This window comes from Aedes albopictus, chromosome 1 (genome assembly GCF_035046485.1).
Source record: "Aedes albopictus strain Foshan chromosome 1, AalbF5, whole genome shotgun sequence".
Lineage (NCBI taxonomy): Eukaryota > Metazoa > Arthropoda > Insecta > Diptera > Culicidae > Aedes > Aedes albopictus.
This window is the reverse complement of record NC_085136.1, coordinates 170,432,073-170,457,413: the sequence shown is the minus strand read 5'-3', so window position 1 is coordinate 170,457,413 and position 25,341 is coordinate 170,432,073. Positions and strand designations below refer to the sequence as shown.

The 25,341-nt window shown below is 36.4% G+C and overlaps 1 protein-coding gene across 19 annotated transcripts in view; it reads right to left on the bottom strand.

The window, feature by feature from the left end:
- The window catches only part of LOC109405943 (synapsin), a gene marked incomplete at its 3' end in the record, with an annotated part of 32,469 nt that extends 14,714 nt beyond the window's left edge, over window positions 1-17,755 (bottom strand). For 4 of the 19 annotated variants that reach the window (XM_062845821.1, XM_062845826.1, XM_062845823.1 and 1 more), the window contains 2 exon segments: window positions 4,956-5,185; window positions 17,274-17,750. 19 annotated transcript variants of the gene reach the window in all.
- Window positions 17,756-25,341: the final 7,586 nt, after the last annotated feature.

Here is a 25,341-nt window from a genome sequence, read left to right as displayed (position 1 = left end):
TTGTATGCAAGTCGTTGCAAAACTCGATTTTTACAGCACGAGTCGTACATTTATCCAACGAGGCTTGCCGTTGCATAAATATTTATTTCCACCTGCACTAACCACCCCAGAATGCGCAAAGCTATGCAAAACTTTTACGAGTTTACTAAATTTTAAAATTTGAAGTTTAATAAATCTTAAGACAACGCCTGAAAGTATGCAATTTCCATACTAAAAATGTTATAACTTCCAGAAAAGTACAATTTAATGCATAAATTTCAATATTTATAGAACTTTTGATGACGAAATAGGGTTCAAAGAATATTTGGCAGCTTTAAACATTCATTCGAATATTCATCACATGTGTGATACAGCTACGGTAACAAAAGTTTGAAAGTGTCTTTGAAGTTCGCCTAACACTTAGTTTCGGAAAATATTGAATTTTATACAGAAATATGTGACTAATTGGCTGTAAAACATGTAAACTTATCATTCAATAACTCTTGAGCCAGATGATGGACATTTTTTACAAATTGTTTTAAGTTAAAAGCATTATTTTTAACAAATAAAAAGGGCCTTCACGTCGATCAATTTCACCCGAAATCACGGTACTTGTTTAAGTTCAAAATTATCGTTTGCCTTGTTTTTTCTCGGTGTATAAAGGCAAACTTCATTGGAAAGTTTTACAAAAATAATATTAGACAGATACAAACTAAATTTTCAATTTGCTCATTAAATTTCAGCTCGCTATCTAGAGTTATTCCAAGATCCTTCGCGAAATGAACCAAATAAATTCTTTGGTACATCGAGGTCTTGAAATTAGTCTATGGGTGTACATCCACCAGAAACGCGAAGCAGCAAAGGAAGGGCAGGTGGTGAATGTGTCAAAAACAAAGTACATGCTGGTAGACTGATCCGAACACGACTGGATCCATCTAGGTAGTAATGTGACGATATACGACGATAGCCTCGAGGTAATAGAGGAATTCGTGTACATCGGATCCTTACTGACAGCTGACAACAATGGGAGTCGTGAAATACTAAGGCGTATCATCAGTGGAAGTCGAGTCTACTACGGGTTCATTCCAGAAAAAGCTGTGGTCTAAAAAGATTCACTCCCGCACCAATACCGGTGACCCTCTACGGATATGAGACATGAATAATGTTCGAGAAGGACCTGGAAGCACTCGGAGTTTTCGGGCGACTCGTGTTAAAGACGATCTTCGACGTTGTGTTGCGGGAAAACGATGTGTGGCGGCGAAGGATGAACAACGAGCTCGTTGAAGCCAGAAGGTAACCAAAGCCGGAAGGATGCGGTGGACAGGGCACGTTGTGATAATGTCGAAAAACAACCCTGCAAAGTAAGTGTTCGCTACCATTCCGGTTGGCACAAGAAGGCGTGGAGCGCAGAGAGCCGATGGGCGAACCAATTGAAGCGTGATCTGGCGAGCATTGGGCGTGACCGTGTATAGAGAGCTGCAGCCACGAACCGAGTATTGCGGCGAACCGCGATTTCGGGTAAAATTGATCACTTTTCACAGTTTTTTACATTATTTTTTTTATACAGTTCTCGATTATCAAATGCTTTCAAACAAGTATGGTCATTGATTTCATCAGTCAACGAGGTTGAAACTTTCAAAGCAAATTACTTTAGTGTGATAAATTATAAATATTTGATATAAAAATCAATAATTCCGCTTTTGGCTGGGAAAGGGGGGTGTGGTTTTTTACTGTAGAAGAATTCATATGGTCCCCCATTCTAGATGCGCTGAGTGAGATAAGGAGATAATCGTTTGTATACATAAAAAATCAATGTTTTGTCTTGTCTTCAAAAATTATCATGTTTCGCTCTATAGCCTGCATATTACCATTTGCAATGGCTTCTACTACCATCATTCTCGATGCCCATGCCGATGACAAACATCGGATTAACCAGCTAACAGAAAATCCGGAAGGTTTCCCGCCCTAGGCATTACTAGAGTTCCTCAATTTAAACATAGATAGATAGATAGATAGTGCAGCAAAACGTGAAAAATGTAATTCAATACCCGACTAGAAAATCATACCAAGTTTGTATCATATTATGTTATGATGTTATAAGATTTTTCTCTAACTTATTATATTATAAACTAGGTGCAGGATGATGTTAAAATAACTAAAATTGTAACAAAAAGTACACTGGTCTAATCAAGATTATATCCTATTTTGTTATAATCATGTCAAAATTATAACAAAATGTGATATAAATTTTAGCCTCTGGATTGCTGGTTTCTATCATAATTTGATATAATTTTGTTACATTATTTCCCAAATGTCGAAGATTTAAAACTAAATTATAATACAATGAGTTTTGAAACAACATTTATAACATAATGTGATATAATTGAATTACAATATTTTGAAAACACCAAGGATGTTGAACATGATTATATCACAATGAGATATAAATATCATGATTTGTTAGGATTATGTTATATTTTTGTTACAATTTTCTAGTCGGGTAACGTTCAGTACACACCACCAATTTCTATATTTTTAGGAAATCAAGAAGTTGTAAAATGTAATAGAATTAGAGATTTGGGAGTCATCTTAGAATTGAAGTTAACTTTCACTGATCATTATAAGCTAACACTCACAAAGCAACTAATGTACTAGGCTTCATTAAGCGTTTTGGCTACAACTTTCAGGACCCATACACAATAAAAACATTATACGTTGCTTATGTAAGATCAGTTCTAGAATACTGTAGCATAGTATGGTCTCCCTATACATGATAACTCACGAGGATGGAATCGAATCAATACAAAAACAGTTTCTCCTATATGCTTTGCGAAAGTTAGGACTAAAAAGTTAGAAAGTTAGAAGTTAGAAAGTTTGGACCACTTTTCCATTGCCTTCTTACGAGGCTCGATGCATGCTTATAGATATCCAAACTTTGAAAGAGCGTCGCGAATTATCCATGGTATCATTTCTAAATGATTCAGTATCTCAACGCATTGAATCTGCTAATCTGTTATCAAACATCAATTTCTATACTCCTGCTAGACCATTAAGAGGTCGTAATCTGTTTGCTCTTAACAGTCATCGAACAGATTTTGCGAAATTTGGTCCATAAATCGAGTGATGAATCTCTATAATCAGCACTGCGCATGTATAGATATAACCATGTCTCGAACAAACATTAAAAAATACTTTAATTCCTTGAGAAACCATAGAATATAGCTATAAGTGAAAATGTAGTCTACGTTGTTTGACGAAATAAATGAAAAAATAGTATGTATAAGTACATACATACGTATTAAAGCGCATCTGAAAGAGAATTCGCTTCTTTGAGATTATTTCTTATATAGTCAACTTTCGTTTGTTGCACTAAGCTTTTGGCCAATTAGTGACAGACTTTCTCTAGGTTGGCTGAGTTTTTTCATGGTTTTTAATGGCCGGGAACCCGGTTAAATATCAATTTGTAGTTTGTATGGAAGCGATTTTTTGAATCACCCCTCAGGGGATTTTATACTGTGCGAAGCTTTCACAGTTGCCCAGCTGTCAAAAAGTTATTTTCAAATATATCTTTGAAATTGATTTAAAGTTCCAAAATGAAGTTCTTAATATCTGAAAAAAATAACAGTGGCTCAGAAAAAGGTGCTCTTTTATATAGAACTAGCTGTCCCCGGCAAACTTTGTTTTGCCTATCGCATTTTTTGACATTTCAAGTCCCTAGCCAAGTTCAAGTCCCCGTTCAAAATGCATGAAAACCTGATTTTCCAAAACTCCTAATTTGTCAGTGTTTTTTGCCTCATTTATCTTCCTTGGGTGAAAACTAATAGAAAAAACTCAGGCGACCCAAATCGGACGATCCGTTCGCAAGTTATGCGCGGTCCCACATATGCCACTGTGTTTTTATATAATAGATAAAAAACCAAATAACTTTTCAAAATTAAAAAAAAACCCAATTGATTTTTCTTTCCGGGAATGGCTTGTTTAGCTTCTGTCAAATAAACCTATATCACTGGAGCTTGTTTCATCATTAACATTGAAGTTGGCAAGCTGTGATTCTCGACCAATATTATTGAAATTTCCACAACATACTAAGAACTGGCTAAGAGGCTGTAAAGGCACATCGTTGAATGGGGATAAAGCACACGGGCGAAACAAAGCAGGCTTTCTTTTTACAGCTTACTATTAATCTACTAGCTGTTAAAAGCATGCTGAGATTCAATTGCTTGTGCGGCGAACTATTGCAACTTGATGTGAAGTGGAAAGTGAAATCCTTTATCGTGTTCTTTTGTGCTGTATTGTGCATTTTTCTTTCTCTCGGGGAGACATGTATCCATTTTATTCTCTTGTGTGGAAAAGGTGATGCGCATGGGGCGAACAGAGTAAAATACAGCATGTAAGAGGTTGAAACACAGGCATTTTAAATGATAAAGGCTGACAGTTTCAAAGGAAGAACTATAAGAAAATTTAAAATTAGCCAAAGCCAAAAAATGTATAGATAATATTGAGAAAAGGATGCATGTAATGCGGAAAATTACCTTTGGCGGGGCGCAGATTCGCCCGCACCCAGCGTCAGATATGGCGCTAATATTGAACGAGAAGAAAAGTTTGGAGTCAACTACACCGCGCTCCGGATGAGTAGTTGCCTTGCTTAGGATTCGCTACTCGTTCGCTTTTATTTTTAATTTAACCGATTTGTCGTGTAGGTCAACTAATCTTTTGTTGTAGCTGTAGCAGAGGCTTCTTGTGTTTTTGGTTTCTATACTATCAATCTCTAGGAGGAGATAGCGTGATGAAGGTAGTATAGTATGATGATGGATATTGAGCAACCAAAAAGGGTTCTATGCGTTCGGTATTGGGCCAATGAATCTGACGGTTCAAGGTTTTCCGGGATATGAGATGAACACACGTGACAGGGAAAAAGAAAACGAATAATGTCAACGGAAACGTTGAAATCTAGATAATCTCTACAACTAATTCACCCTTGAACTGAAGTTTGGCTTTCACCCACGTATCAACGCCACGCTGATTGTTTTCAGTGCTGCTCCTTGATTAGGTTTGCCTTGGCTAACACAGTAGACTTTGTAGAGTGATACAATTATGCACTAATTTCCGCTTGGCGGATATACACTTTTTCACTTGCACTATCACTTGATGGAAACTTTCAGTTGGATTTGATTTTGCCTTCTTCTTTTTTCTAACACTAGGTGACCTGCAATGAGAAAACAAAGAGAATACAGCCATTAGAAAAATCATGTGGTGCATAATTGCCTTCAAAATATTTTTTTATCACCCAAGTTATATTCAGTACATACAGGGGATGGCCAAAATGTTTGGGATAGGCAACTTTTTTTCTTCCACAAAAAGTGCAATATGCTGTAACTTATCATAGAGTGCATAAAAAAATCTCAAATTTTGACTGTTTGTCAACCTATTATATGTGCATCATTGGTACAAATGTGTGCTCGATTGATTAACTTTTCGCGAAGTAAGAACCGTTCGGGTAAAACACTATTTTTTAGACAATTCATTTTTGAACTGTCATATTTCGGAAAACAGTGGACCGAATTGAATGAATTTTTTAACGTTTATCAACAATATATTGATACTTAATACGACGTTATAAAATGTAATATTTTCTCACGACGAATTAAGTTATACCGGATTGAATTTTTTACCCATATAGAGGAAAATAAGTCAAATTTACAATACCACACAAAAATTACTAAAAGTGTTCTTTCTTCAATCTAAATAGGCTCTAATATATCTAATTAGAGATAACTTGAAAACAGAAGTGGAAAATCTTTGGATATCAACACTAAAATTTATTGACATTGATGTAAAAAAATCACATTTTTTCCAGAAAAATCCAAAAAGTGCCAATCCATGATAACTTTTTTCAACATTTAAAAAGTACCTTTATTTTAAAAGTTTGTGAAGCACATACATATTGTTAGTATACATTCAAAATTTCATTCAATTCGGTTCACTGGTTTTTGAGATATGACAGCTCAAAAATGAGTTGTCTAAAAAATAGTGTTTTACCCGAATGGTTCTTTGCGAAACATTAATCAATCGAGCCCAAATTTGTACCAATGATGCACATATAATAGGTTGACAAACAGTCGAAATTTGAGATTTTTTTATGCACTCTATGAAAAGTTATAGCATGTTGCACGCATACCAGGAACCTCAATATTATCGAACTTGTATGAACCTAAAATCTTTTTTCATTGGGTTTCAGCTTATGGTCTAACCTTTCAGAAAAGCCTTTGTTCAAAATATTCTATCGGTGAAAATTGAAATAAATCAAGTTTGAAGAGTTTCTATCAAATGAGGTATATTCAGAGCATAATTCTGTTGATGATCCCGAACTGCAAACAAGGCATCGTGCATGACCTGCCACATACCCGATGGTCTCTTCTTAGTTTTATAAACATTATATTCACTTGTCATTTCTCCGGCATCTGTGTTATATGATCAGTTCATTTTTTCTATTTTGTGGGCTTCGTGGTCATGCGGTTAGTGGTGGTAAACGTTTAGGTGTATATGTAGTAAGTCATTGAGTGAGACTCGGAAAAAAACTTTTCGTGAAACGAAAAATTCCTAGCTAGCCTCTGTGTATTGTCGGTTATATGATGATAGTAATATTCAGTCTGTTCAGCGTCTGGCTGTTTGGAAAATGGATGGAAAACAACTAAGAAGCATTAACGAGGGCAGCAATGTGTGTGTGGTGAGGCACACAGTATACCAGAAGACGAGACACGCTCTTTAGCAATGTAAACTTCAATTTTGGACGTCAACTTGTGACGTCATCCCTATCGTTCCTTTACTTGGATGAAATTGATGAGGAGCAATCGATCGTTCAAAGTCATTTTTGAACATATTATTTTCAAAAAAAACCGTATTTTAGTGAAAAATTGGAGTTGCTTTATGAAAATTTCACTGTAACGTCAGGAAATATAGGAAATGATGTGGTCGAAATTTAATTAATTGTAATCCAGTGATTTGGGCCACAACCATCGTCGAAGTTGAAGTACTTATTTTGATGCCCACAGTTTTCACTCCGTATTGACCATAATGAAGCACCGGTGCATCAGAAAATCCGACGTCAATTCGTTCCATTCCATGTTTAGTTCAAAGTTTTTAATAAACAATCAATATTGTATGACGCGTTTACTTAAATTTCCGTATATTAGTTATTTGTGATACGACGTCCCACTCGTAACACATAGTGTGTTACGCGTAATCCGTTACAAACATATGTCAATGAATAGACAATTGTCTATAATTGTCAACTTAAGTTTTGTGTATGAATTTCAAATGTTAGCTACTGTAAACACTTTATTGTAAGCAAACAGGTGATGCTACACGCGTTACTATATATTACAATGCCTTACCAAGTGATGCCCGCCAACTTGCTTACAATAAGGTACACTGGATGAAAATTTGATCCTATATAATCTGACGCTGAAGTGAAATTTTCATAAAGCTACTTCAATTTTTCACTAAAATACGGATTTTTTCAAAAGTATTTTTTTTTTACATAACTTATCATAATTCAAAATATGAAATTTCTATTAATTTAAAATTTTGACCATAGATTGTCAATATAAACTGATGATGAAGTGGTACAATTTTCAGTTAAAAATATTGATAATTGCCAAAGTTACAAAATATTGAACTTGACGGATTTTGGGAGAAAAATTCAGCTCGGTTTTTTTTTTGCTACTGAGTACTTGAAGGTCTTGCAGGCGAAATGCTAAGCTGTATCTGAGAGCAGGCGTGGGCTGCATCAGACGTACTCGTACTAGTGAAGGACGCCGAGCGAAAGTGCTTCATCTACACATTTTTGGCGGAGGAAGTCCTTGCATTAGCGTGTGCAGGGATCTTGCCTAAGGGGATGGAGAGGGGGGGGGGGTTGGTTAGGTCACTACAATGATGGTGTAATATATGATCATGGTGGTGAAATAGAATCAAGGTGTTACACACAATATGAATTCCATATTGGGTTTCAACATGCTATGGTATGAACCCCTGAAGATGGTCCGATCCAAGGACCGAAACGTTGGCGAAAATAAGAAACAATCAACGCTAAAATCAAAGACTGCCTAAGCCGAAATATGAAATTGTAAATCGCCGAGTACTTAACATTGGGATTCTGGAGGAGGCTTTGATAAACGTATCTTATAGCTGGAAGTTTGAGTGTTCGACTCTTTGGATGCACTGAATGTTGAATTTATCGGCTAAGCAGTCAACAAACTCTTTCAACAAATCATTTGGTTAGTTCAACAGACACAGTTCTAACGAACAAAGATTTTTCCTTTAAAGATGACAAAAAACATTGCCGAAACGTTAAGAAACGCATACCAGGAACCTAAGTATTATCAAACTTGCATGAACCTAAACTCTTTTTTTTTTGCATTTCACACCGTCTTCTGCCAGACGCTGATCAGACTGAATACCACCATATAACCACCATATAACAGACAACACACAGAAGCTAATTAGGAATTTATCGTTTCACGAAAAGTTTCTTCAGTCTTACTCCATGGCTTACTACATTAACCTTAACGTTTAACTCCACTAACCGCATGACCACGAAGCCCACAAAATACAAAAATGAGCTAATTAACCACGGCAGACCCCCTGGGGCTGATCATATAACACAGATGCCGGAGAAATGACAAGTGAATATAACGTTTATAAAACTAAGAAGAGATCATAAGGTATGTGACAGGTCACGCACGATGCCTTGTTGTTTGCAGTTCGGGATGATCAACAAAATTATGCTCTGAATATACCTCATTTGATAAATTTCAAACTTGACTTATTTCAATTTTCACCGATAGAATATTTTGAACAAAGGCTTTTCTGAAAGGTTAGACCATAAGCTGAAACCCAATGAAAAAAGATTTTAGGTTCATACAAGTTCGATAATATTGAGGTTCCTGGTATGCGTGTGTTGATTTTTTTTTGTGGAGAAAAAAAGTTGCCTATCCCAAACATTTTGGCCATCCCCTGTATGTGAAAAGTTACATGTTGTCCAACAAATGTGCAAAAAAATGTTTTTTTTTTAATTTTTTTTTCGTGAGTTGTTTATTTATTAGGTCATTTGCTGAATAGCCCATTGAAATTACTATAGCATAATGCAGGAAAGGTTTGAATATGCTCCCTACTGCGATAACATCCCGCCTAATTACAGTTCATGCGGTTTTCCATTTCCGAGAAGGTGGAATCATAACTGAACACGACATGGTTATTGTTACCAACATTGCAATTGTACGATGCTCGTTCGAAAGACGAAGCGACTACCAGAGTAACTCACAAAAATAATTGTATCGATTTTCGTCAATCTGATTATTACCCTTCCTATGCCTTATTCTGATGGGATATGATGGCTCAAATAGGACAGCTGTCTGATATAGTTACCTCGTTTATCATCTCGCCTTACGAGTGCACAGCAGATACTCAAGAATTCATTACTTAGAAGCGCAGACCGCATCTCAATCGTCTTACGTGCTTGTCCAGCCTAATAATAAGACGTGGATACAATGAATTGCAATTAACAAGTATGTAATACTGTTGACTCTTGAAACATGGCGACGTGACAAACACTTCCCTCCGTATTATCTCACATGAGTCAGCTGTTTTTCAACCATCTCAGTTGATTTTTTGGATTATTGTAAGTTTGTTTTGAGCACTGGCTAAAACAAATAATTAAGGACAGACTTGTTAGAATCCCAATATGGCCGCCACAATGGCCGACTTTGGCACCTCCTCACGATTTTGAGGGCACAAATCTCTTCGTAAACAAAACCAGCGTACCTGAGCTTCTTATTTTGAGCTTATTACAAGTGAGCAAGAACAGAATAATAAAATGCATTGTTGTTTGAAGCTTGCTTCTTGAGATTAGTGCGTCTGAAGTTTTGATGCACTGTTGAACCGGGATTTCAAGACGTTTGTCCTTAAAACAATTGGATGTAAGAATTCTGAGAAATAACATTAGGCGAACTTCAACGAAGACCGCAAGCAGGACAAGTCGATTATGGTGGCCTAGCAGGACCATGACAAACTCATGGCAACTGGAGCAGCAGCACAGCCCATGAAACGGAAAGTACCGAAAGCCTTCGCGTGCGCGGGTAGCCCTAAGAGTACGCCAAATGCGATCGCTTATGAAAAACAATCACAGAAGCGGGCGAGGCCGGCGTCAGGGCAGGAGCTACCAGACGTAAGCCCGTAAAAAGCCGCATACAAATGATTGGTGGATGAGGTACTTGATGAGGGTGTCGAGGTGAGGGCTCTTACCGCGGCAGTGACTATAAAAATCTGGATGAGATCACGGACACGGAGGGGCTTGTCAGGTGTTCGGCTATGGAAAGGCCCGGGAGGAACACAGGCCAAGATTCAGCTACCCATGGTGGATGCCAAACAGTTCATAAAGATAAGGGAACTCAAATTGAGCTGATTGGTACGTCCACTGGGTATACACGAGCTATCGAAGGTTTGCTTTATGTGTCTTGAACTGGGATACAAGTCGTGCAACTGTAATCGCCCTGACAGAAGCGAGCTGTGTTAGAGATGCGGAGGTGAAGGCCATAAGACGAAAGGCTGCACTGCACAAACCTTCCCAAGTGCATGGTTTGTCCGACCTTCATGAGAGCATCAGCTGACAAATCGCAATGCAGGTAACGTGGCTGAACCTGAGCCACTGTGACGTGGACGGATATCGCCATGCGCAGCCGTTTGGCTACGGAAAGGCCCGACAGGGACACAGGTGGCCTTGATTCAGCTATAAATTGGTTAGGTTTGATAAGCTCATGGTGGGAAGATCGGTATGACCGTTGGACATACACGAACTACCAAAGTTTTGCTTTCATTGTCTTGAATCGTTATCTTGCTTCAAGTTACACAAGTCGTGGGACTGTAAAGGGATTGACAGGAGCAATCTTTGTAGGCAACATGGAGGCGAAGGTCCTAAGGTGTAAGGCTGCAAAAACCTTTCCAAGTACATGATTTGTTCCATGAAATACAGCAAGCACACGATGAGTGCCCCAAAGTGCCAGGCCTTCAAAAGTCGATGTGTGAACTAAAAGACCCACAGCTGACATGCCACAGTGCAAGTAACGCAGTTAAACCAAATATGAGTTGTTGATGTGCGTGGAAATTGATTTTTTTTTATCTTGTACCGCCTTTTTTTTCGAACCCTATAAGCAGAATACCCTCTTCGAATCAGTGTAATCAGTTTTGTACCTTTTAATTCCGCCCTGTGATTTGTTAAAGTAACAGGCCCCATTCCGGAATGATATCCCTTTCGTGACGAACCAGCACAATTGTGCTGTTGAGTGATAACAGCTTTGCGATTTTTTTCATCTGTTAAGTCTTTGTTTTATGTGATGTGAACTGTTTCAATATTATGTTTCCAGTTCAAAACCGAATTAGCGACATTTTTTCTTTGACTTCCGCTGCTTTTGCCTTGCGTTAAACACAATGTCGGAAGTGGGGCGCTGTATAGAGCACCAGGTGTACAATACAGCGCCCCACTTCCGACATTGTGTTTAACGCAAAGCAAAAGCAGCGGAAGTCAAGGAAAAAATGTCGCTAATTCGGTTTTGAACTGGAAACATAATACTTCAGCCATTATTTATACTTGTGTGTGTGCAAACAAACTTTTGTTTGCATTGCATCTGAAATTTACCACAACAAATTAAACAAAAAGTGTACAAAAACCATAAAACATGGAAAAGTTTTGTCTTTCACATATTTTTTATTTCCGTTTTATCTTGGTAGTCAAAGCTAGAAATCGACAGACAAAGAGTAGTTTTTTTTTGAATGAGGATAAATTAAAGTTGTTTTATTGGGAAATCTAAGAGTTCTGGAGAGCTAAAGCTGAGCCATTTGTTTGAAGATTTTACTTTTTCGCGCTCCGTCCCGAAAGGGATTGTTGAAAACAGGACATGTATCTATGGGACATCGCTCTTTCAGCAGGACAAGTAAAACGCTGAGTTCCTTGCTCCATGCTATAAAGCTATAAAAACAATTTTATTTAAATAACTTCTACAAAAACATAAAATAAAACTTACATCTACGGTGATTCTCCCGTTCGGTCCTTGTTTTCACTTACATCTAATCAGTGACATTGTTGACACAAACGGGAATGACAAAGAACATGAAAAATAAAACAATGCACATGTATGCGCGATTGCTCACAGTCAACTCCGACAATACACAGGGGTTCACAAACTACATTCTCACGTAACAGGGATATAGTAGTTATTGCTTCTTTACTAGTCCATCTATCGTGCGTTGGAGTGGTTTAGGAAAACTGAAGGAAATTTCGCTCCCTAGTTTTATATAATTTCTTTTATCTCAAAAGTTTACCTGATGTGGATGATCGTGGAATACTTCTCGGAGCTCTTGTATACTGTAGGAGCTCTTGAAGGAAATCCTGAAAAAAAAGAGATTTTTCTGGAGAATTATCAAATTTTCCAAAGCAGAGCTCTCGAAGAACATCTGAAGCAATTCTTAAAGGAATTAAGGGAAAAATATTTTGAAAGCAAGCCAAAAATTAATTCTGAAGCAATTTCTCAAATAATTCTAGGTACAATATATGGATAAATTTCCAAAGGAACTTCTTGCGAAATACCAGCGGAGCGTCTTTAAGAATTCGCAGAGGATTTGCTGCAGAAATTTGCGAAGTAACTGTAAAAAGAAATCCTAAAGGTATTGCTAAAAACATCACTGAACAAAGTAGAAGAAAATCCAAATAAATACTGTTCCTTTTAGTTTCAACTATGCGTTTGCTTCCTATGACAGGTACGTATTTCGACCTCCACTATAAGACGACCGACCGTACATTTGAAGTCGAAATACATAGTCTAGAGAATATCCGGACAAGATGATTATTGAGGAAATCATTTCATGTAATCGCAAACGCCTAATAAACGTTGTATACAACATGAGCAAAATTAATTTTATGTTCAAGAAAAATCCTTTAATGATTCGGTTTATCAGCGTGGTGTTCCGAATAGCTTCATATAGAAAACCTAACTTTTGAAAGATGTTTGTGAATGGTCAATGTTTTATGAATTAATTCTTGGAAATTATGTTTATTATCTGTTTCTATTCTCTTCAAGACGAGCGATGACAAAGACTGCCAGCTAAGAGTTGTGTGCTTAGCTGGTAGTGCAGCTTGGACACTGTTGTCCTTTTGACTTTAGCTAGATTTATGTAGTACTTTTCGAGTGCCTGTTCGCCAAGGAGGTGCGACTCAAACAGCGTCTGTTCTGGCATCTAGTGGCTGAGTATGAAATGCTGTATCGCGTCAGCTATACCTAAGGAGGCCGCCCCTTCAACGCAATGTAGGCAACGCTACCCCGGTATGGTAACCTGCTGAAAACCTTCAAACACCAAGAAAAGCATAGTATATTAAATGGATTGATTCAACGGCAACATTAAGGATAAGGACAACGATTGGAAAGTCCGATCTTGAAACGTGTGAACTTTAAATGAACCCGCACGTGTTGGGCTCCTGGCTCGTTAACTGCAGAATGTCGGCGTTAATGTAGCAGCTATTCAGGAGATACGCAGGTCCAAACCCGAAGAACGCGAATTCCTATCGGTGGATCCCATCGCCAACACTTCATTCAAGTATCACATCTACTACAGCGGCGACGATAAGGCAGAACGTGGAGTTAGTTTCAAAGTGATCAGGAAGTAGATGAAGCGAGTTATTCGGTGGAAGCCGATAAGCTACCGAATCTATGTATTGAGGATGAGGGGCAAATTCTTCAATTACAACCTGATCAGCATCTATGCGCCAACGAACGATAAACCCGATGGCATGGAGGATGAGTTCTATGAGAGCCTTGATAAGGCCTACGAAGAGTGCCCAAAACAAGATGTCAAAATAGGCATCGGAGATGCAAACGCGCAGATCGGCAGAGAAAGTTTCTTTCGACCTGACATTGGAACGGAAAGCTTTTTTTCGATACCAATGATAATGGTAGAGGGATGGCAATCAGCAGTACCTACTTCGCAAGTAAGAATATCCGAAAACACACCTGGCGACACCCGAGTGGCGAAACTTGGTCCCAAATAGACCACGTGCTGGTTAACTGGCGACATTTTTCGTACGTCATATATGTGGTCCTACAGAGGCCCGAATTTTGTATCAATAGTTATCAACGGACTTTCTCAGTTGTTTTTATATTATGCCTCTCAAGAAAAATCAGAATATGGCGATTATCTGTCTCTGGTTTCTGATATAAGCGCGACAGTTCGCAGGGCTGTACAAACGTTTTTTTTGACTATTTTAAATAAGCCTTAATTTGAACAAAAGCTGTACACAAGAGATACATTCCTTTATTCAGCTCCTAAACATCTAATTTTGGTGGTTTTATTCAACCTTCAGCTAATTTGAGGTTCATTGGAAGGCTGATTTAAGGCTTAATATGCGCTTAATCAGTAATCAATTAATTTTTTTTTGCGAAAAAATAAAATATAAACACTTTTGTGAGTCTATTTTTACCTTTAGCTACGTCTATTTCCAGAAGAGGTCTTTGCTAAAAACTGGACTACTGCTTGGATCAGATGTTTTTTGTTTACCCATATCAATGATAGTTTGATGCCCTTCATACTAGATATACCAGTGTCACGTGCAGGTAAAAGAGTGCAGTTTTCCTTCGCTCTGATCACTCATGTTATGTACAAGTCCCTATCTACTTGGTAAACTCTTATGTCGACACAATTTCCTACATAAAAAATGAAAATTTGTTCGAAAATAATTAAACGGGCGGGATGAAAGAGCCTCCGACTGAAATTCTCCATAATAAACAACTAGTAATAATCATAATGAAACGGTAGCATTGATTTATCCAAGTGTTAATACATACATATATCAATTGAACACCTGTAGTGCCTCATACAAATTTTCAAACATTCCTTCACTATAACTCTGCTAGGGTATCAAGCCCATGGTTGTTTTTTATGTCATAGCTCGGACTATTTTTTTTTTTCAATTTGGTTGAGTAGTATAAATGAATTACCATGAATTTAATAACATACGATACTTTCGTTTTAATCGCTTGATAGACTGAAAGCCGAAACAATCCCCTGTGAATTCGAAACAGTCGATAGCATCCACGTACGAATTTAATAACGCGATAATAGAGTTCACGAAAGATCAACCCTTTTATCAATAGATAACTTTTTTTTTTATCTGTATTTACGAGATTTTTAGCCCTACCCAAGTAACCACGGTGTTGAAGCCTTATTGCAAGCTGATTTACAGGGGGTGGCCAAAATGTTTGGGATAGGCTACTTTTTTTCTCTCACAAAAAAGTTCAACATGCTGTTGTAACTTTTCATAGAGGGCATCAAAAAATCTCAAATTTCGACTGTTTGTCAACCTATTTTGTGTGCATCAATTTGGGCTCGATTGAGTAATCTTTCGCGAAGCAAGAACCGTTCTCGCGAAACACTATTTTTTAGACAACCAATTTTTGAAATGTCATATCTCCGAAACCAGTGAACCGAATCAAATGAAATTTTGAACAATATATTGATACTTCATGCGACATTATAAAATGTAATATTATCTCACGACGAATAAAGTTATACCGGTTTGACAACCCATATAGAGAAAAATAAGTCTAAGTCATATTTACAATACCATACAAAAAATACTAAATGTGTTCTTCCTTCAATCCAAATAGGCTCAAATATATCTAATTAGAGATATCTTGAGAGCAGAAGTAGAAAATCTTTGGAAATCAAAACTAAAATTCAATGACATTGATGTAAAAAAAAAATACATTTTTCGAGAAAACCCCAAAAAGTTTCAATCCATGATTACTTTTTAAAATGTTTAAAAAGTACCAATTCAGTTCACTGGTCTCTGAGATATGACAGTTCAAAAATAAGCTGTCAGAAAAATAGTGTTTTGCAAAAACGGTTCTAGCTTCGCGAAAGATTAACCAATTGAGCTCAAATTTGTATCAATGATGCACATATAATAGGTTAACAAACAGTCAAAATTAGAGGATTTTCGATGCACTCTATGAAAAGTTACAGCATGATGAACTTTTTTCTGAGAGATAAAAAAGTTGCCTATCCCAAACATTTTGGCCACCCCCTGTAGGGTGTATATAGAGCAATCATTACTTTACATGCAAAATTAAGATTGATTTAAAGTGGAAATGGGCAATTATAGAATCAAATTACGATTATACTGGTATAATCTTTAATCAGTCGCATAATTGCCATTTCCACTTTAAATCAACCTTAAGTTTTCATGCAAAGTAATGATTGCTCTAAATACATCGTATATCTGCATGCAATAAGGCTTCAGCACCGTGGTTACTTGGGAAGGCTAGCTCATCTGGAGACCCACGCATTACTTCCCTTCCGAAGGAAGAACTCACATTTTGTGAGTTTGTCGGGAGTGGGATTCGATCCCGGGACCTCGGCGTGATAGTCAAGTGTTCTAACCATCACACCAGGTCCGCTCCAATTAGTAACATTTCGTGCCTTCTAATTACAAGTTTTTCCAGTATGTATCTACCCTGAGCTGTAATTTAAATTTGATTGACAAATTCGATAAATCACATCACTCTAATTATGAAAATTGAACATCTGCTTTTCTGAAATTCATTCACATGTGAAACAGCAGATGACTACTACCAGAGAATAAAAGCTAAAAGTATCCTACTTCTTGGTTTGACTAAAAATCAGGCGCTCAGAATTAAGCAGCAGGAGAGTCCCCACTGCCTATTCCATTCCACACAGTAAACACGACGCCTCCCACCCATTGGAGTCTAGCTGGCTGGACAGAAAAATGAAAAGTAGGTAAGCAATAGCTTAAGAGTGTCGGGACGCGGCGGGTGTCCTTCGAAGAAACAGGATTTACCGTCCGCACTTTGATGCACACATTCGTATTCCAATACATACAAACAGGCACGGACAGAACCTCGGCTCTGATCGATGCCCTAAGCCCACCCATTCTAGTAGTTGCGGCGAAAAGGCTGCTACCGTGAAAAAAGTTTATCAATGCAAAATGCCCAGTATTCACTGTAATTAACAAAGCCTAAGGCGAGCAGTATTTAAGGATAACAATCTAGCATAAATTAAAATTAATACGATTCACGTTTTTTCCCATTCTTTGGATTATACAATCTCACCCATTTTCTTGAATGAATTTTCACATCACATGAGCTGGTGAAAACTTCCTAGAGCAGTCAACAAATTTACATTATAAGATTACTGTAAGCTGCTTTTACAAAAACTTAAACAACGTTTACCTTCACGATAGTAGCTGAAAATCCTTCGAAACTTTGTAGGGAAATCTCCAAAAATCACTTATAATCCACAGGGAAAAATTGGCGACGATTGCACAGCACTTTACTCCTATACCGATTTTGGCTAGAATGAAAATCCTTTTCTCAATCGTCTATCTTCGGACACAGGGATAGCCGCACACACGACGACGTACAGACACGAAATACGCGAAAGCCGAACACTTCATCAATGGCTGGAAAAAGTGTCCCTTGCGATGCGAGTAAACGGAACCGATACACTATTCCGCACGGTTTTTCCAGACATCAATGGAACACGGCGACCGGAAACGATGATTATTACCCCGTGAAATCACTTGCAAGCTGAATTTTATACAAAATCCTGATATTTTCACGGAACTTTTGAAGAACACGGCTGGATAACTTTAGACCGATAGCAGTTAGTCTGACCTACTATAGTATCCGTACACTATATGGGAAAGTTTTGGAATAGGCACTTGTGCGCATGGTTGATAAGAGAAATATCGACCCGACCACAGACTGTGGGTGCAGATGGGCAACTGATTCAATGAGCATACTGTGATAAAAGTTGTTCAGAATTTTAAATATGCGATTTTTTTTCTTTTCGGTCTCTCTATTCTGGTATTTTAATTCCAAGAGAGTAAAATAAAATAAAATATAGTATTTTTATCATATAAAAATAGATGGCATCCCAAGTAACAATGAATACTGAACAATAGCTGGTTAATGACAGCTGAATATTGGTCTGAAGTATCGCTTATTTAACCTCTTTAATCGGTAATACATAGATGGCTGAATATCAAGTTGAATAGAATATTATTCATCTGGGTAACCAACATGCAGAATTAATCATCTGTTGTTCAACCTTCCAATCAAATATTTTTTGTCTGCTGACTCAAACATGGTTTTCGTAAAGTCCACATCGCTTCTTCAGCCTCAATACAGACTTAGTTCAACTTATGTTCTTGACTATTCAGACACAACATGAAATGCTCTTGTTTTCGAGGATATGTGTACAATTGTGTGTGGTGTATGTGCTAAGGTGAGTGACTATAAATCATGTGGTCCGAGTTCAATTCACAGTTTTCCCACAGATTTATTCACACATTCCTAAACATCTCTTCTGGAAATAGACGCAGCTAATGATAAAAATAAGCTCACGAAAGTGTTTTTATTTTATTTTTACACAATTAATAAATTTAATTGATTACCGATTAAGGGCATATTAAGCCTTAAATCAGCCTTCCAATGAACCTCAAATCAGCTGAAGGTTGAATAAAATCACCAAAATTAGATGTTTAGGAGCTAGGGTAAGTGAACCAATTATGGCTATAGTACCAATTATTCGCCATAGTTGATTTTCACCCTTTAACGATGTAAATCAACAAGAAAAAAATTGTGAGCAACAGATGACGTTCACAAAAGATGGTTGCACTCACTTATACAGTGATAGACATTCGTTTAGCCGAGGCTAAAAAAAATTCAAAAATGTGTCAAGAAACTCATACAAAAGATATTATGATAAAACTTTTTTATCATAGTGATAGTATATCTAGTATTGTTTTATAAAAATGTGATACATCATACTTACATATACACTGAAACAAAAACGAGGGTAAAAACCCTGCAAATGTCATTTTTTGCCTAGACATTCGTTTAGCCGAATTGAACATTTTTTTGAATTCCATAATAAAAAACTAACAAATTTCGAAAAATATCCAACAAAGCAATTTTGTATAGTGACCTGCATTATAGATCGACTTGAAAACCATGAATTAGGTGGTTTTTGGAAGTGTTGCCATATTAATTTTGCATGCATCTCATATAAATATGTCATATTATTGTAAATGTTTCCAAATTGAGATTTGATGTACTTATTTTTATCGGAAGTGTTTCAAAAGAATGCAATAAAAGTTTCATGACCAAAGCAGGTTGAAAATTTAAGAAAAAAAATGTTTTTAACAGAAAAAAATAACGCAAACCATCAAAAAATCACGTATTTAAGTATTGTTTTGATGAAATATGATGGTTTCACTTGCATAAATCACAGCGTTTACTACTGTTACGTCTTCTAATAGCTCCCAATATCTTCCAGACTGTATTCTGGCTGAAATAACATACATTGGACGGCTCATATTTCGAAAAATGGCACCGAAAGTATTCAAATTTCTAGCATGAACTACTTGTTTCATAATTTAGACATTCTTTTCAAATAAATCATGTTAAAAATGAATGTGGTTCACAACTAAGACTCATTTATAATATATTTCTTCAGATTGAATGAAATAAGCCAATTATTTGACTATATCTTGCATTTTTGTATGAGCATCTGCTTTCAAATAAACAGGGTACAAAAATTCTGACACTACTTTCAGTTCTTTCACTTAGTAGTCTTCTAACTCATTTAGTAATGCGAGTATCAAACAGGAATACTCAACAGGCATTAGGGCACGTCTTTATTTCAATGCAGAACTTTTTATTTTAGCTTTTATCAATCCTATTTTAAAGTTTAGACAACCAAAAACTAGTATACTTAATTTTTTCATGACATTTTATGCAATAATTTGAACATTTCTAACAATAATTCTGTGCCATATTTTCAAAATTGCTAATCTAGCTTACGTTTGAGTGTTTACAGAAATCATTTTTCTTAAATAAATTTGTTTATCGTCGCCTATCCTGATCGGAACATTTTTTTATAATATTTCTCTGAATTTCACAAATAAATAAACTTTTAAGGTCAATTATCTTGCTAGCACGTCATAAACTAAATGCCTTGGAGTATATCCTCGAAATATACTAACGAAATTGCATAAAAACTATTGAAAAAAAAAATTTCATTTACCTCGGCTAAACGAATGTCTAGGCAAAAAATGACATTTGAAGGGTTTTTACCCTCGTTTTTGTGTTAGTGTATATGTAAGTGTGATGTATCACATTTTTAAAAATCAGTACCGTAAACCGGGGTCAAATTGATCAGCGGGGTGAAATTGATCATTCGGGTACTACATTGTAATTCCATACTAGGAACTCCTAAGCGTCGTTATGATCTTAGACTTTTTACGTCATCTGGTTCGTAGCTGTCTAGAGATGAGTGTAGACTTTTATTTTTTTAGAAAAAAGTTAGTTTTGCCTTTTTTTTAAGGAATTTGCAATGTGTTTCTCATTAAGCTGAAATCATTGCTTCTGAACAATTGATTGCTAAAGGGACTTCCCGTAAATTCTCTGTTTTAACATTTTTGTGGAACCTTGGTTAGGAAGTTATGTAGCTAATCGGAACATGAAATAGTTAAAAAAAAGTTCATTTTGTGATGAAATAGTCATTTATTGCGCTAGAAATCACTTATTTCAAATTAAATTGCCTACCTTTAGGCGTTTAAGGGGAAATTTCAAAATTTAATTTTGCATTTAAAGTATTAAATTCACTAGTTGTAAGGTTTTAAACGCGTTATTCGGTTTTAGAAGAGCAAAATTAAGCGGAGAAGGAAATTTTCCTTTCCAACCGATGCTTAATTGTATACTGATCAATTTCGCCCCAAAGTGGCATTTCCAATTTTTTGGTATTTTGAGTTATTTAACTTAAAGTTTAAACTTGTTGAACAAAATTCCGTCACATGGTTCCATGGAGATCCACAGGGTACTGGTTTTACAGAAATTCTTTTGGCAATATTTGAATTGGCACTGATGTTATCCGCAAAAGTTGTTTTAAAGTGATCAATTTGACCCCAGATTACGGTACTAGATATACCATCACTACGATAAAAAAGTTTTATCATAAAATCTTTTGTTTGGGTTTACTGACACTTTTTTTGGACTCGGCTAAACGAATGTCTATCACTGTACTCCACATTTTGCTCAAATTATGGTAGAAATAAATCATTTTCCTAGTCATTTTCCTTAAAATTTCGGCTTCCTTGCACCTAATATCGCCATAATGTACCAGTTATGGCTAATCCCATAAGGAATGCATGCAAATAGTGCGAAATAGAACCGGAGTTAAAAAATGTAGCCATAACTGGTACAGGGTTCCTATCATTGGCACACGCTGTAATAAATACTAAAAGAAGTTTTGGCTCTGTTTCTATATTTTTTCTGTAAAGTATGGAAACTAAGCTATCTTTTAACATATAGTTGACATTCGTTGGTTTTCTCGTTATTTTTGTACAAATAGTTTTCCTTAGGTAGTGCCATAATTGGTACAGGCACCCTAAATAAAGGATTGTATCTCTTGTGTACAGCTTTTGTTCAAATAAAGGCTGGTTTAAAATAGTTGGAGAAACGTTTGTACAGTATCAAATTGTTACCTGGAATACGTTAAACTTTGTATAACCTGTGAATGGAACGTTTGATTTGAGCTATTTCAAATCAAACGCAGTAGTAGTGGGCCAGATGTAAACCCAAGGTTTAAGACCATGATTTAAGCTGTTAATACCAGTGCTGAAAATGTCATTACGACACAGCTTAATTCAACCACATTCAGCTCATTTTGGAAGGTCAACCTGAGAACACATACAAGCAGACGTAACAATCTGAGAAAGGACTTGACACATGCATTTAACGATTCAATTCAAATTTTATTTGATTTCCGCGATCCTTCCACAAGAGGCACTAGTGTTCGTTCACTTTGACGTTTGCCAGTGTACACATTGCTGAATGATGCAAACGAAAATTACAGGAAATTACAAATTTCCTCTAAGAGTTATGTGTTGAGAATATGGTAGGGAATCGCGCTACTTGGGCGGTGGCTTCTATATTCGTCTGTTTTCCACTATAACTCAGTCAAATTTGAACCAATTGACACAACTTTTGGAATGTGGTGAGATAGGTATACCCAAGTAACCACGAAGCCGTATATAAGTGCATCAATTTTGCCATATATTGATAATTAAAGTTGTGCATATAATGCTGCATTACTTTAAACCCCTCATTGAAGCATTATTAAAGTCGAAAAGGGCCCCACTAAAATCAAATTAGTGCCACATTTTGCAGCACGCTGACAGTCATTGCTAAAGTAACATAAATGCATGTGCTGTACATTTGCATTTGCACATGCTTAATACGTGCAACACGAAAAACCAAAACAAAAATCTATTTTTAGCACCGTTTCGTTATCGACGGTACTGATGCCCCCACACATGATTGTTTTAACCATTATTTTTTGTCGCCGGGTCGGAAGTCGAACCAGAAGTGTTGAAGACCGCTTGATGTGTTCCATCGCGCTGGCGCCTTGGACCGTTTCTGCTGCAGTGATAACAACAGATTTTTCATTAACTAAAAGGAAACTGATCTTCTGTCTCAATCATTGCAGTAGAAGCTAAAACGACTATGTCATATGTAACAGAATACAGTAATTTATCACATTCTGATAAATTACTGATAAATACATAATGCATTTTAAAAGATATTTAATCAATAAGAAAATTAAAACGTCGATTAAAACACCCTTCTTGCCCCTAATTGTGATTTCCATCATTATTAGCATGTGATAGCAACCTACAGAAAAGAGAAAAGGTCATCTACAAAAAAGCTTTGCTGCCGTCGATCGGTGGCTCAAATGAGGATTAAGTTGGTCGGGAGTCGAACCAGAAATGTTGAATACTGATGGAGTTGACCGTAAAGTTGTTGAATCTTCTTGATTTGATTTGTTTACCATTAGAGTCAAGCTTTTATAATTGTATTGTTAGAGCAAACTTTGCTAGTTTGTACATTGCATTTATTCAGTTTTTGCAGTGTTGAATTATTGAATTATCTTATATCATGTTTTAATGAACCCTAATGTAAAGAAAAATGCAATGCATCATTACATTGATAATGCCAATCTAAAGAATTATTGCATGACAAGTGTGGAATTACTGCATTTCACATTGCAGATGTTGATATTCAGTCTAATTCGTGCAATGCTATAATGCTTGTGGTTACTTGGGTAGTACCGTGATTTCGGGTGAAATTGATCACTTTTCACAGTTTTTGGCTTCTAATTTTTGAATAGTTATCGATATGGTCAAAATCAATGCTTTAAAACAAGTACGACCACGGGTTTCATCAGTCAATGAGCTTGAAACTTTTGCTGCAAATCATTTTGTGGCAATAAATATCATTTAAAATAAAAAATCAGAAATTTTAGTTTCGGGGTGAAATTGATCAGTCAGTAAAATGTCTTTGTAAGTGCTGAAAATAAATTTTCCATCTGAATAAACCACCCAGAATGCGAAAAGCTTTGTAAAACTTATACAAGTTTGATAAATTCTTAATTATTTAAATTTAAAGTTTAATAAATCTAATGAAAACGCCTAAAAGTATGCAATTTTCATACTTAACAAGTCATTTCTTTAGCAAAAGTACAATTTTATGCGTAAATATCAATATTTATAGAACTTTTGATGACGAAATCGGATTTAGCGAACACTTGGCAGCTATAAACATTCATTCGAATACTTATTCCATGTGCGATACAGGTACGATAACAAAAGTTTGAGAGTGTCGATGAAAATCGCCAAACACGTAGTTTCGGAAAATATTAAATTTAATACAGAAATATGTGACTAATTAGCTGTAAAACATGTAAACTCATCATTCAATAACCCTTGAGCCAGATGATGGTCATTTTCTACAAATTGTTTTAAGTTCAAAGCTTTATTTTTGCACATAAAAATGACCCTCACGTCGATCAATTTCACCCCACTGATCAAATTCACCCGAAATCACGGTATCTACCCGTGTACAACATTTCAAGTCAATTGATTCAAAATTGACTGAGTTATAGTGGAAAACAGACGAATATAGAAGCCACCGCCCAAGTGGCGCGATACCCTATATAAAAAACTTGTGCAGCTAGACCAGCTCTACAAGAATGTCACGGAAAACCCATTTAATCATTTTCGGATGTTTAGCGTGTAGGTGTACCGTAAGCCTTGGAGTGTGCGTTCGATTCCCGTTCCAGTCGGTGGAAATATTTCGTCAAACGAAAAATCACTGGGCCACTGGGTGTTCTGTGTATTGTCCGTTGTCACACTAGTAAGTAATGTGTTCAGTCTGTGCAGCCTCTGGCTGAAGATGGTGTGAATTGTCCTTTTTTATAAATGTCACGGTGTTTTTCGAAGGTAACATTTACCTAAAATTTTTAAAGAAAGAGCGATTTCCGTGACTTTTTTGTAGAACTGGTCTAGCCGCACAAGTTTTCCCTATACAATATTCTCAGGTTCAGCTTCTTAAATGAGCTGGATGTGGTTGAATATAGATATGTCGAAATGACATGTTCAGCACTCGTTAGTACACAGGGCCAACTATTTGTCCAAAAAGAAATCAATGCTCAAACATCTTGTTTGACTCGATCGAATTTGCATTAGTGTCAATCAAACTGATGTTTTTTCTTGACCTTGTGTACTTCTGGCCTAAATACGAATTTTGTTCCTTGCGGTATCAAGTACAGTTTCTGGCTCTAAGAGTCAGAAACTTCATCTCAATTGCGATGATCCAAAGAGGTTTGTTTCAAATGACATAACAAACATTGCACAGTGGTCCAGGACCAGATTTACGAGGAAAGATGCATTCAACGCCTTCGAATGAGTTTTTAGGCAAATATGGTCTTCTATAAAGTTGTCCCTAATAATAAGGCCCTCTTTAAAATATGCATGAAAATAAGGGTGGTATTTTCAAAGAAATCGGTAACCAAATTTTTTTATTTGCTAGAATAACTATATACATTCTTCAAGATTATCTATTTTGTTTCAAATTTCCCATCGAAGTTGTCTAAAACCGTTTTTAGAGCATTAAAAAACGCACATTTCCGTGCGCTGAGAATGTTGCTACGTCATTCCGTACAAAAGATATTGATGATTTTCTAAAAAAAATAGGCACTTTTCAAGTATTTTTCACTTGAATTACAAAGATAACACCCCTCTAATTTTTTGATATGTTTTATAACAACATTTCTTCTTCTGAATGCGATCAAAAGATATTTTTTATGTTTGCCCCATCCCGTCATAACACCTTTTTAAAAAACTATGATTTAAAAAAAAATGCCTGTAACTTTTGAACCAAAAGAGAAAAAGAC